The sequence below is a fragment of the Gorilla gorilla genome, chromosome 11 (assembly GCF_029281585.2).
Source record: "Gorilla gorilla gorilla isolate KB3781 chromosome 11, NHGRI_mGorGor1-v2.1_pri, whole genome shotgun sequence".
Classification (NCBI taxonomy): domain Eukaryota; kingdom Metazoa; phylum Chordata; class Mammalia; order Primates; family Hominidae; genus Gorilla; species Gorilla gorilla.
Window position 1 is genome coordinate 58,276,571 of NC_073235.2, and position 13,315 is coordinate 58,289,885.

Here is a 13,315-nt window from a genome sequence, read left to right on the forward strand (position 1 = left end):
TTATTTTAATATTTTCTAGTCTTTATTTTTTAAATTCTTCTATTTAGGATTGTTTGTTCTGTTCTCATTATTGGAATTTGATTGCATAACTTATTTATGTTTGCCCTATCATAATATAAATATCTTAAGGCTACAATTTTTTTACTGTTAACTTTAGCTATACCCACTAAGTATTGATATATGAATTATTCATTGATTTTTAAATATTGTCTAATTTTATTTTAGATAATAGATTCTTGAGATGTTCTTTTTAAGACCATTTTTATTTCTTCTAAACTATATCTTTTAAGTTAACTTGGGTTTGAATATTATTCAGTTTTTTTCTAGACATGAAGAAAAGGAAATACACTATCCTAAGGAAGATGAAAAATCCTGGAGGAACAGAATACTTGGAAGAGTTCTAGTTCAAAGTCAGATATTGTGACTTGAAATATCAGAATCCTAGACAAATGGAAATGTAAAGAAGGTAGATAGAACTCAGAGGGAAATACAGACCCGAAATATAAGTTTAAAAGTTGTTGGCATAGAGATGTATTTAAAACCCCCAGGAATTAATATGATCTTCTGGGGAGAGAGTGAATGATTAGAACATAAGAGGGCCCAGGACCATAGTCTAAGGAATCCCAGCATCTAGACATCAGGATATTTCAAGTGATAAAGTGGAGGTAGGTTAATTGATAAGGTGAAGAAACATACTTGTTAAGCAGAGTGGAGAAATAATTTGGTAGCTGAAGGGGGACATTGGTCAAAATTTTTGTTTTGCTTTGTTTTTTAAGGAGGAAAGTACAAGAGCGTGTTTGAAGGCTGATAAAAAGAATTCTGGAGAAAGAGAGTGATTGAAGACAAGAGAAATGAGGAAAAATCTAGAGAAGTAAAAATGCAAGGGAACCTAAAATAAAAAGCCTGACAATAACGGATGTTGTCAAGGAGGTGAGCCAACCAGAATTTTAATTTAATGTTGGTGGGAATATAAAGATAAGCATTAATTTTGTAAAAAGGCCCATCAGTTTCTTATAAAAGTAGCAATATACCTACTCTATTATCAGCAATTCCATTCAGATATTTTTCCAAAGGAAATATAATCATATGTCCATAAAAAGAATGTTCAAGGGGGGTGAGGGATAAAAGACTACATATTGGGTAGAGTGTACGCTGCTTAGGTAACAGATGCACCACAATCTCAGAAATTACCACTAACCAACTTACCCATGTAAGAAAAAGCCACCTGTACTCTCAAAACTATTGAAACTAAAGTCATAAATAACAAAGAATGTTCATAGAAGTTTTATTTATAATACCTAAAAACTAGAAAAAGTCCAAGTGCCCATCAATATGAGAATAGATAAACAAACTTCACTGTATTCAGAGAATGTAATACTATTCAGCCATAAAAAGAAACAAACTACTGATACATTTAGCATGGATGGATCTCAAAAAAATGATTTGCAGAGCGAAAGAAGCCACCCACAAAGGAGTACATACTGTATTATTCCATTTTATATGAAGTTCTAAAACAAGCAAAACTAATCTGTATTGAAGAAACAGAACAGCAGTTTCCTCTCTTGGGGTGGAAGTAGAATATTGATTAGAAACGGGATGAGGGAATTTTCTGGGATACAGGTAGTGACCTATATCTTGACAGGGGGTTGGGTTATACAAACATATGCATTCATCAGAACTCAGCAAGTATATATGTCTTGTGTATGTAAAATGTACTTGAAGAGAAAAAAATATGGTAAACATATATTAACCTCTAGTTAATTATAGGCATGCTGATGTATTTAGGGAAAGTGTAATGTTGTCTGCAATTTCTTAGAAATGCATTAAAAATTATAAGTTGGATTGATGGCTAGATAATTGGATATGTGATGAAATGTTTATAGTAAAATATCAATGGTAGAATTTAGGTAGTGGCCACATAGATGTTCACCTTGAATCTGTTTGAAATTTTGTATCACAAAATATTGGGAAAATAAGCAGTAAGGAGATAGTGTCTGGAGTTTTTTGGTTGGACTGGTTTTTTGTTTTTTTTGTTTTTTTTTTTTATGCCACCATGAGGGTTTAGATGGAAAAAAAGGGTTCAGAGAAGTGCTGATCTTGAAATGAACCAACACTGACTGAAAAAGAAGAAATGGGCATAATTAAGTCACTTATGCAGGATAAAATTTTTCAGAAAACCCAGTGGCAAAATTATAAGAAATTTCTGCACATTTTCTATTACCCAACTTCTCATCAGTTTGTAAGATTCTTAAGGGTGTAGCCAACATATATTTTTCTCTGTACACTTGACCTGTGGTGACCATGCAATGACGTTTCAATTAATCAAGTGCTCCTCTTCTTCTTCTATCGTATTCCTGAACCATGCAAATGGCCAAAAATCATGATCTTGTAACTGCATAGAGAATCTTCTTTTCGATGTCTTTCAGTGAATTTAAAATCTATTCTTCACTTTAAGGATCTTTTCTTTTGCTCTCTAAATGTTTTGGAGTCAAATGCATCTTCATTTCCTTTTTTGCATGTCCCTCTGACAGCTGATGCAAGCTGGCAGAAGATGAAAAGTATTTAAAGTGTGGCAGCAGGGCTCAGTTCACATAAAGCAATCATCTTCTCCTCCAACACAGTCTTGATCACTCTGAACTATGCTGGTTAAACAAGTCCAATCTCACTATAGTACCTCATACAGGATTTGAATTTTCCTTAGACGGGCATGCCCTCATTCATTTGTTTGCATGTTTGCATTTTCTGTGGCAAGCAAGGATGAAAAAACCAATAAAAGGTGACGGTCATCTCTAATGGAGAAATGCTGGTGTAGACTAACCTGAAATGTGCTGTTCCGGCATCAGGGCAAACCTAAGCATCCTTTATGGAAAAGGAAAACACCACACATAAGAAGCACTGCCATCCCTAAAATGTTCCTTAAATGCAGTGTGCCCTTTATGGGCACACTATATCAACTGGACCAAGAAATCAAAAGCACAATAAATCTTTTTGTTTCCTTCTTTAAATGACAGAAAGTTTCAGTAATGTTCTACCATCCAGGTTGAGGAAAAAAAGTCAAAGCAAAATGAGTTGAAAAGTGGCATGTACATTCAAAATTTAAATTTCTTTCCAGTTAAGCAATGTTAGATGTCATAGGTAACACAGGGAATACTTATTTAAGTGGTTCATATACTCTTAAAAGGAATCAAGATTAAAATGAGGAGGTGCACATAATAGCATAAAAAGGAGCAAAATCTCAAGTTTTTTTCTAGGTGAAAGATTAGTCATTTAAGTCCTTTGAATCCAGAAAGCAAACAGCAACTGCTATATTTGCTTGCTTTAGAAACACGCTTGTTAAAAATAGTTCTCTAGACATTTCTACTCTGTTAAATATCTAACATACACTTTTTTAAAAACCACCCTTTTCTCTACTCATCAAAAATAAGGAACTTTGAGGTACATTTGATGTGATCAAACATGAGTGGACATATAAACTCAGCTTTAAGTAGCATGACACATGCAGGCATTTAAAAATATGTTTAGAAATTTTAGTACACCTTATATTGAGGAGTTTTGTTTTTATCTTTGGTATTGTTAGTGCTGTTCCAGAGTAGGTTAGTATATTCTTTTATTATCAAACATAAAAACAAACGAGAAAACATTTTTGTTTCAAATTCTGATTTTTTTCTTCCACATTCTAGTCGTTACTGGTATTAGACATGTAGACATGTAGAAAGACAAGGGGCAAGACACAGATAACGCAAATAAAAATTGAACAAAACACAGGAAGATGACATTTACAATGCAGCTGACAAAGCCAGTCACTTCACTTTAAATAATGTGGCAGGCTGCAAAACTATAGTAATTACTAGAATTTCATTTTCATTAACTAATAAACCAAGGAAAACAATTTAAGTATCTGAATGTCATTTTTCAAATGAAAATAAACTGTAAACATTTGAATAACATCACAGCAGGGATAATATACCTAAGGAAATCTATTGAAATATGTTAGTGGATTCATCCTCTTCTATCACATTAAAACTGCAATTGACTGTAAACCTCCTACCACTCTCCACTGAGACTTTAATTGTAAAGATTCCTGTTACATATCATATTAGAATTTAGTTAAAATTGTAGAACACATTATTTCCAATCAGACAGCCAACCATCACTCACAAAGATTTTTAAAAAGGTGATTAATAATTCATCTCAGATAAGGAAAAGATCTATATTTATACCATCTTCTCAGCCACCATAAACTACCTGACAATTGTTCAGTAATGATGCCCAGTAAATTCTTTAAAATGGTAATTTGTCATTCTGTCACTTCATTTGTGACCTAAAATTCCTCACTTGAGGCATCATCAAATAAATTAATCACTTTCCAGGATCCATTTCTCTGTTCTGCATGTTATTATGCCGGGGCTCTCTTGTGTTTCTCTTCATTTACATATATTTAATGGCTGAGCCGTGGTTCACGATGGCACATAACGCACACATCTCATTACAGGTGAAATATTCTAACTGCCACTATCACTGGGAAAGAAAATAACTCTCCCAATTTAATTTTCCTGATGTAAGAAAACCATGATTCTTCACTATGAAATGTAGATGCCATCCATCAGTCACAATCAATAAAATCATCATAGAAGTACGCCTTCTTCAGTGTCTTTCCTTCATACTGGTATTATTTGAGGAAGGTAATTAAACTCATAATATGTAATGAATGTAAATGAAGTAAAAATCCTCATGTTAGCTCTCTAACTATGCTTATATTACAGCGTTGATTTAAAATATTTTCCCCAACTTATAAATACATAAGACCCAAAAAAAGAGCTATCAGCTGTAAAGACAATATTCATCAATAAATAGAACTAATTTTTAAAGGAGCATTTTAAATGTAAAAGTACCAAGTATTAACTATTTATAGATTTTTCACTTAAAATGATACATTCTCTTTGGATTTATATATTTCCAAGCTTTCTGGAAATGTAGCTAGTACTTTGGATGTACATGTTATCATGTCACAAAATTAGTGATTTTTTTTCAGTAACCTGGTCTACTTGATTCCTGCCATTTAAAGGCTGCAGGTACCATCTGTTCTCAAGTAAGAAATTTTCTTGTTGAACTGACAATCTCGCCAATCTCTGCCTTAAAAAGCCTATGAAAATGTAGATCAAAGAAGCAGGACATTTTGCAAACAGTGGTTTGGGAATTAGCCCTTCAGAACTATTTCCACGTACTGTAAATATTCATCTCAAATTGCTATCGTATTATTTTTGTAAAGGTCAATAGGGAGTGTTTTAAAGTAAACTAGTGTCACACAAACATCACCCTGACTCTAAGTATGTTACTACTTAATTTAACATTCATTAACTAGTTCTCCCCACATACCTAGGAACATTAATTTCAGGGGAATGGTGCCTTATAGAAGTCCATTTGGAATGAGGATTCCCTTCATTATGAATTCATCATCAAAAGAATGGCAACTTTCTTTATCTTGGAAGTGGTCCCTGTTTGCCTGTTTAAAATAATGCTTGCAAGAGTGTCTAAAATACAAAGTGAAATATTAATTGTACATCTCTGTAACAAAGGAGAAAGTAGGTGAATACCACTGCTCCACAGATGAATGACCTAACTACAATATTGACAAACCATCTACACAGTACTATTTTCCTTCCTCATTAATTATCATATAGTTATCTTTAATGGGCACTTATTCAAGAAAAAAAAAGACTGCAAGTGCAGTTTGTATGTGTTTTCATTAACACAGCAGCAGTCTGTTAACCTAAAGCAACACACCAACACTCACAGACATAGCTGGAAAATAGTGATTGACCACTTTCTGGAGTTTTTGGGGGACTGCCTAAGGTGCATCTGCATTTTGGAAAATGCAATCAGTTCAGACTGAAGCAAGAACTGACAGCTTTCATGGGTGTTCCTATATGAGACTGGACTGTAGTCCCAGATGATCTTCTGGTATGGAATACAGCTCATTGAATCTTCAAGTACACATCAAAGTGACTTGGAATGGCTCATTGTGATGACGGTGATAGGGGATAGAAAATGAACTTCTACCATAATCTGACAAAACAGATACAACTCATGTCCTATAGATAATATTATTAGGATACAGTGGTGTGGATTAGAAGACGTAAGCTTGAAAAGTTTTTGGAAAATCTTATAAAAACTATAGGCAGAAAATGCTAAATGTATTAAAACAGAGGCACTGGGCAGAATATATTAAACTGCTTTAAACAATAGGAAAAAGAGAGAAAAATGCTATTTATGAATCATGAATAAACTCTATGCATTTTAGCAAATTTGGTGCTCTGAAAATTTAATGAACTAAAGTATATTTTAAGAATAGAAAAATGAAGGTGAATAAGGTTCATGGCATGAACAAAGGAAAGAGGAAAGATCCTTGCAAATACAAATGCCTATATTAATTATGTTAAATGTACCACAGAAACTAGTGATTGCCCACATTGTGGAAGAATGCACTTAACAAGACCAAACCTTCAATGGGAATAGGAGACTTTTCTTTATTATTTAAATAATCATCTCCTTTTTGCAGAAGCATTCACTCCCCCAGTCATATTTATATTATAATTCTTCTAACAAAAGCTGTCCAAGCTGAGATCCTTTGATATTTTACTCATAGACACCTAGCCATTAACATGTGTACCATAATAATAGCACTAGAAAATATTGTTACAATTGGTTGCCTCAAATATTGTTTTCTAAGATCACAGAAAATTTGAGTTAACAGTTAGTAAACAGTTGCTAAATTAATGCTGCTTGGGGACTTCCAAGTAAACTGAAGTTTCTATGGGGCTAATCTTAGTAAACCCAAGGTAGAAAGCTTAGTTTAGCCATCTGTCTATGGCCAAAGGCCAATGTTTATAAACTTAAATAACCAGTTTTGCCTGAGACAAATCATTGGCAAAAATCCGGATTACCCTAGAATGCAAAGCAGTGTACTGGGGCTCAACCAGGCTGTTTGATCCACTTGTTAACTATGTGACTTTGCATAAGTTACTTTTCCTCTTGAGAGTCTCTTTCCCCTGATCTGTAAAATGGGCACTAAAACAAAACAAAAACATAATTCATAGTGTGGCTATCAAAATAAATAAGCGAATGGATGAAAGGGAGTTACAGAGCTTTAAATATTAGGCTAAATTACATTTCTTTTTCTTTGGTGGTGCATTAGTCTGCTAGGGCTGCCATAACAAATTACCCAGACTGGGTGGTTTAAACAACAGAAATGTATTTTCTCACAGTTCTGGAGGCTGAAAGTCCAAAATCGAAGTGTTGGCAAGTTTGGTTTCTCCTGAGGCCCTCCTCTCCTTGGCTAGCAGACAACCACCTTTATGTTCTATACCTATACAACTTTTTCTCTGTAAGCTTTATTTTCCCGTGTCACTTTATTTTCTCATAAGGACACCAGTTATTGGATTAGGACCCTACCTTATGACCTTATTTAACCCGTTTTCTCTTTAAAGGCCCTATCTCCAAATACTCATATTGGGGTTAGACCTTTAACATCACTTAGGCATTTGAGGCAGATTAGACATCCTGTCCTTTTGCAGTTAGGTAGGAACTTGTGGCTAGTTTTGGCCAATTGGTCATGATTCTGTGCAACCATTTTAACTCTTTGCATGAAGCTCTCCAGCACTCTATTTTCCTGCCATAGTGATCTGATCTTGAGTTGAGATGAAGTTTCACAAGACCTCATGAGGCAGCCCAGTCAGCTGGGTCTCTACATGGAGGAAAACTACCCTGAGGTGACTCAAAACTGCAGCAGACTTTGCAGGCCCAAGAAATAAACCCTTATTTTGATAAACCACTGTAGAAGGCATGTCCTAAAGTGAACCCTGATGAGTTGTGCCCTTATATCATCTATTCTCATTGAGTGTAGGCAAAACCAACAACTTGCTCTTACCAAGAGAACATAGCAAAGGTAAGTGGATGGTCAACTCCTTGAATAGGTTATGTCACATGGCAAAGATAATGGGATGTCATACCCATGACCGTATTATGCTGTTAGAACAGACTCTGTCTTACAGACTACAGGAGAAAGACTCTCTTGGTGCCCTTAGAAGCTGCTATGATATGAATTGCCCAAGGAAAAGGGCACACAGCAAGAAACTGTGAAAGGTCTCTAGGTCCTGAGGGCATCCCCTAGCCAATAGACAGCAAAAGAGCTGGACTCTTAGTCTTAAAATTTTAAAGAACAGAATTCTACCAACAACTATGTGAACTTGGAAGAGGACCTCAATCTCTAGAAAGGAACACAGCCTGGTTAACTTCTTGTGTGTAGCTTTGTGTCATTCTGAGCAGAAAACTCTAGTAAATTGTGCTGAGACTTCTGATTCATTAACACTGTGAGACAATAAATGTATTTCACTTTGAGCTAATGAATTGGTAACAATTTGTGGGCTGTAGTAGAAATGTAATACAACTGCTGAGATTTGGAGGCTTTTTGCCTTTACAGAAAAGACCTGTCTTGACTGGCATTTGAACAATTGGTTAAGGTGAAAGCAATAGGGGCTGGTTGCCAAAGCATTTGGATAGAAGGTGGGTTGAACAGTCACAACCAATGTGAGTACAGAAGATTGGACTGATACCACTTAGAAGCATGTCACACACATCTCCTACCATTACTAGTCTCTCACTTGCATTTGTGTTTACTGGAAAATGGGAAGAGACATACTTCTTGAATTTCAAGATATCACAAAGTTTAGAGGGTTATCATAAAGATTGGATTTCAAAAATAAGATCTGAGGATACTTATAAGTATAAAAAATCTAACAAATATCAATTAAAATGAGACAAAAAGTAGGCTCGTTTTTACCAAATCCTGCTTTAAACTTTAACAACTACAACTACTTAATTTGCACACCATGAATTCAACTGCTCCTCTTACCTAATATAAGAGGAGTAAACCTGAAACAATTATCTTTCATTCTGGAATATTTGACACCACATTTAATCTGATGTCATCCTCTTTCCTCTCTTTAGTATCTTCAACAAAAGACATGTATTAAAGACCATGCGGGCTTATACACAGAATAAATAACAGAAACAATCCCTGCATATGGGACGCTTTACATCTAAGATACTCCTTTGCACTCATTGAAAAGAAAAGATGGATATAGTTAAAATACAGTAATGAGTTGCATAACGATGCTTTGGTCAACCATGGACCACGTATATATGACAGTGGTCCCATAGATTATAATATGGTAGTTTTACTGTAGGTTTTCTATGTTAGATATGTTTACATAAACAAATACTTATCACTGTGTTACAATTGCATAGAGTACTCACTACAGTAACATGATGTACAGATTTGTAGTCTAGAAGTAACAGGCTATACCATATAGTCTAGGAGTGCAGTAGGCTATACCATCTAGGTTTGTGTAAGTACACTCTAGGATGTTTGTGCAATGACAACATCACCTAATGATGTATTTCTCAGAATGCATCCCTGTCATTAAGGGGCACATGACTGTAGTGAAATACACAATTCTTAAGCACGCAAAGAACTAAATTCTCTAAAGCTTAGAAAAGGGCTGGCTGATGAATCACAAAATGGGATCTTAAAGCATGACAAATTCAGAGTCTTTGCTTGTTTTTTGTTTGGGGGTTGGAACACCAAACAAAACATCAGAGACAGCCCTGTTACTTCAAAAAGGCAACATCACAATAGAAATAATAAAGTGCAATATTTTCTCTACAGTATGTAGAACATCAACAAGTACATTAAGTAAATAATGTCTCTTACACACATTGCCATGGGAATCCATGATAAGAAAGCTCATGGTATCTGTTTGTGTATAAGCTTAATAATATTCTCTACTGTCCAATAGAATATAAACACAGACCTCATTGAAAGCATGGTACTGTCTCGTTTAGTCTTTGATTTTTTGTTTTTGAATGATTTTATAATACCTCATTCAAAAATGCTAAAGTGGCTTCCTTTTTTTCCTCTTTTGACAATGGATTGCAATAGGTACACTGAGTTCTATATCAAGAACTCTAGGCTGTCTATATTGAAACATTTAAAAGAGAGAAGTTGTTTATTGTGAATAATGCTGCTGTAATTCAGATGGGCAGTGGGTATGTGAACTTGAGCATTTTCAGTGAAACGATGCCCAGTAAATACACGAGCATTTTTTTCAGCTCTGTATATTTTGCAAAATTGGATGGAATGGAACTGACAAGTACAACTAACTAATTCCAAAGTTTCTCCTAATTAAGTCATTTTAGTTCTAGAGAGAAAAACTTAAACCCTGAAATGTGGTCTCCCTGTTTTTCTTGTTACACAATATAGTAAGGGGTTTTTTTTCTTTTAAATTATTAACATCATCATTTGCTGTTTTGGTGTTCTGTGGTACTCAATTTCAATGACAACAATTAGTAGTAGATGTGCATTTGTTCCTCAATGCTGGGAACTGAATTTTTTTTTATAAGCACATCCTGTTTTCAGTAATTGGATATACCACCAAGGAGTAAAACAAAAGATGAAATACCCTTCAAAGGAAGACAAATGGAATTAATATTCCAACCGGGTAATTACAATCCACGAGCCTAAAAAACTCTTGTCCTTTCCTTTTCAGTCCCAGATTATTGTGCAACATGGCTCTGCTCTGTTACACTTAAAGCCTATTTTCTTACACCAAACACAAGAATGCTTTTCAAGTTTGGGTTAAAATAATTTATTTTAATGTTTAGAGGAATGAGTTCTTTGACTTTTTTGGAATTTTCTGGCAAAATACAGCAAAAGAACTAATTTTTCTCAGTGTTCTTGCTGCTCCTATCTTAACTTAAGGTTCAAATAATATGTGTCCTTTATATGACACAATGTAACATGTAAGATTTATTTTGCTGAATGTAAGTGTGGAATTAATGTTAAGAATATGGACAGGAGTCATACGAACTTGGTTCAAATCTTAATAATGTCATTTGTTAGCAGCATGAAGCACAACCCTGGGAAAGTTACTTAAATATTCTTAGTTTTCGCCTATGCACAATAGTAATAGCTTTTATCTTATTGTACATAATAATAGTAGTTAACCTTTGTGAGCATTTAATATGCATCAATCACAGTTCTAAATCTTTACACATATATTGAGTCATTACATGAACCACTTGGAATAGTTTCTGGTATATTCCGAGCACTCAATAAGTGTTAGCAATAATAATGATAATTATTAGTATCAGTAGCAATCCTAATAATAGAAACAGATGTAGTAGAGTTCTTACCTCATTGTAATACCGTTTGTTGTTATAGATTACAAGCCAGGCTCTTAATCTAAAGGGTGTTTCAAAGGTTCTCTTTCAGTTCTGGTAAGAAATTCAGAGAATATGTTATGAATACATATCAAGGAGAATGAAAATTTCACATTAAATCCTTAATATTTTTAAACTGACTTAAAAATATACTATGTATTGGCAAAAAGTAAGTTTCATATAGGTAAGTATAGGAAAGCAATCTGGAGAAAACATAGATTGTAATGTCAGTTCTGAAAATTAATAGAATCTTACTGAAATACCAAACACTTGTCAACTCTCACCTTTTCTATTAAAAATACAGCTTTTGTGATCATGGGGAGATGCTGGGTGTAGGAATAAAAATTGAAAATGTTAGGGTGCCCTTCTTCCCTATGAATATTACAACTGCTCTGTCTTTGGACCCAAAAGGCCCGACACCTCTTAAGTGGGAATAGAGTAAGAAGCAACATATCACATGCATACACCTTTGTGCATGCTCACAAGTGTATCCACTGCACTCATGAGCACATTTTCTCCCTAGTTCACTCACTTATTCCCTGGAGAGAAAATTTACTGGAATAAATTTGTAATCTCACACATCAACTCTCTTTTGAGACTGTTAAAGGGTATCAATAATTATAAGTTTTGCCATCTATTTTAAAGTTAAGTCAGCATTTTGTTGTTCTTTGATTTTTTAAATGTCAAATAAACACATGCTTCTTGTTAAAAAATAAATCAGTTCAGTAGGACGTAAAGTAAAAGAGCTAAATCCTCCGTTCTACTCCTTTGAAGGAACCATTGCTGATGATAGATTGGTTTACATCTTTGCAGGTATCTTCTAAACAAAAACAAATACATTCATACACACAGATTTTTCTACAAATTAAGAATATAAACACATCATTCCATGACTTGCTTTTTTCTCGACAACATATGACTATCTTTTCATGACAGTGTTCATAGGTTTCTTTTAACAAATATTTGAGTACTCTACACACATTGTGAAACAAAACAAAATCTGGAGCTTACATTAGATAGGGTGATCAAGAAAGTAGGAGGGGATATTTGAACAGAGGCTTGAATAAATATATGAGCATGCTGTCCCAGGAAATTGATTTATCATTAGGACATATAGATTGGTTCCATATTTCTACTATTTCAAGGAACTGAGTGATCAGTCCTATGTCAAATGAATGCTGTGTACTTCTGAGTTTTTCCATCATAAAGATTTCTAAAAGTACAATAGATACACATTTAAAATGTTGACAACTATTTCCAAATTGTCCTCCAGTCTAGTTTTACTAAAGTACCTCAATACCTGACACCAAGACTGCGTAAGTATTCTATTTTCCCAAAACCTTGCCAACCCTGTAGACTGTCACACTTTTTCATTGTTCTGTTAACTTAATGGTGAGAAATGGCATTTCTACTTCCATTTCCCTGATTACCAGTGAGTTTACAGATTTTATCCTATATGTTATGACAATTATTATTGTTTTTTATCTTCACTACCTATTTATATATGTATTATTTTTTTCCTAAGGGATGTGTAAAAGCTCTTTTTATATCCAATTTCCCTTTTCCATCAGTGGGGTTGAAAATAATTACCCAGTTTAATATTGATCTTTTGACTTTGCTTATGCTGCTTTTCTTAACAATTTTAGAAGTTTTATATAGTCAAAAATTACTAGTTTTCCCAGATCTATTCATCACTGAGTACCTACACTCTTTCCTAGGAGGCAAAGATATAGGATTAAAAACAATGTTTACAGGCCAGAAGCAGTGGCTCACACCTGTAGTTCCAACACTTGGGGAAGCCAAGGCAGGCGGACCACTTGAGCCCTAGAGTCTGAGACCAGCCTGAGTAACATGGCAAAACTCCATCTCTCCAAAAATTATCCCAGTGTGGTGGTGCGCACCTGTAGTCCCAGGTACTCAGGAGGCTGAAATGGGAGAATCACTTGAGCCAGAGAGGTCGAGGCTGCAGTGAGCTGTGTTTGTAACACTGCACTCCAACCCAAGAGACAGAGAAAGACCCCGTCAACAGAATGAG

The 13,315-nt window shown here is 34.6% G+C and overlaps 1 long non-coding RNA gene across 1 annotated transcript in view; it reads right to left on the bottom strand.

The window, feature by feature from the left end:
* Positions 1-319: 319 nt before the first annotated feature.
* The window catches only part of LOC129532080 (uncharacterized), a 167,140-nt gene continuing 154,144 nt past the window's right edge, over positions 320-13,315 (bottom strand). Inside the window, exons 9-10 of the long non-coding RNA XR_008677708.2 lie at positions 11,254-11,334; positions 320-2,859 (exon numbers count right to left, since the gene is read on the bottom strand). This is a non-coding gene — a long non-coding RNA (uncharacterized lncRNA). The remainder of the gene's footprint in view (positions 2,860-11,253; positions 11,335-13,315) is intronic.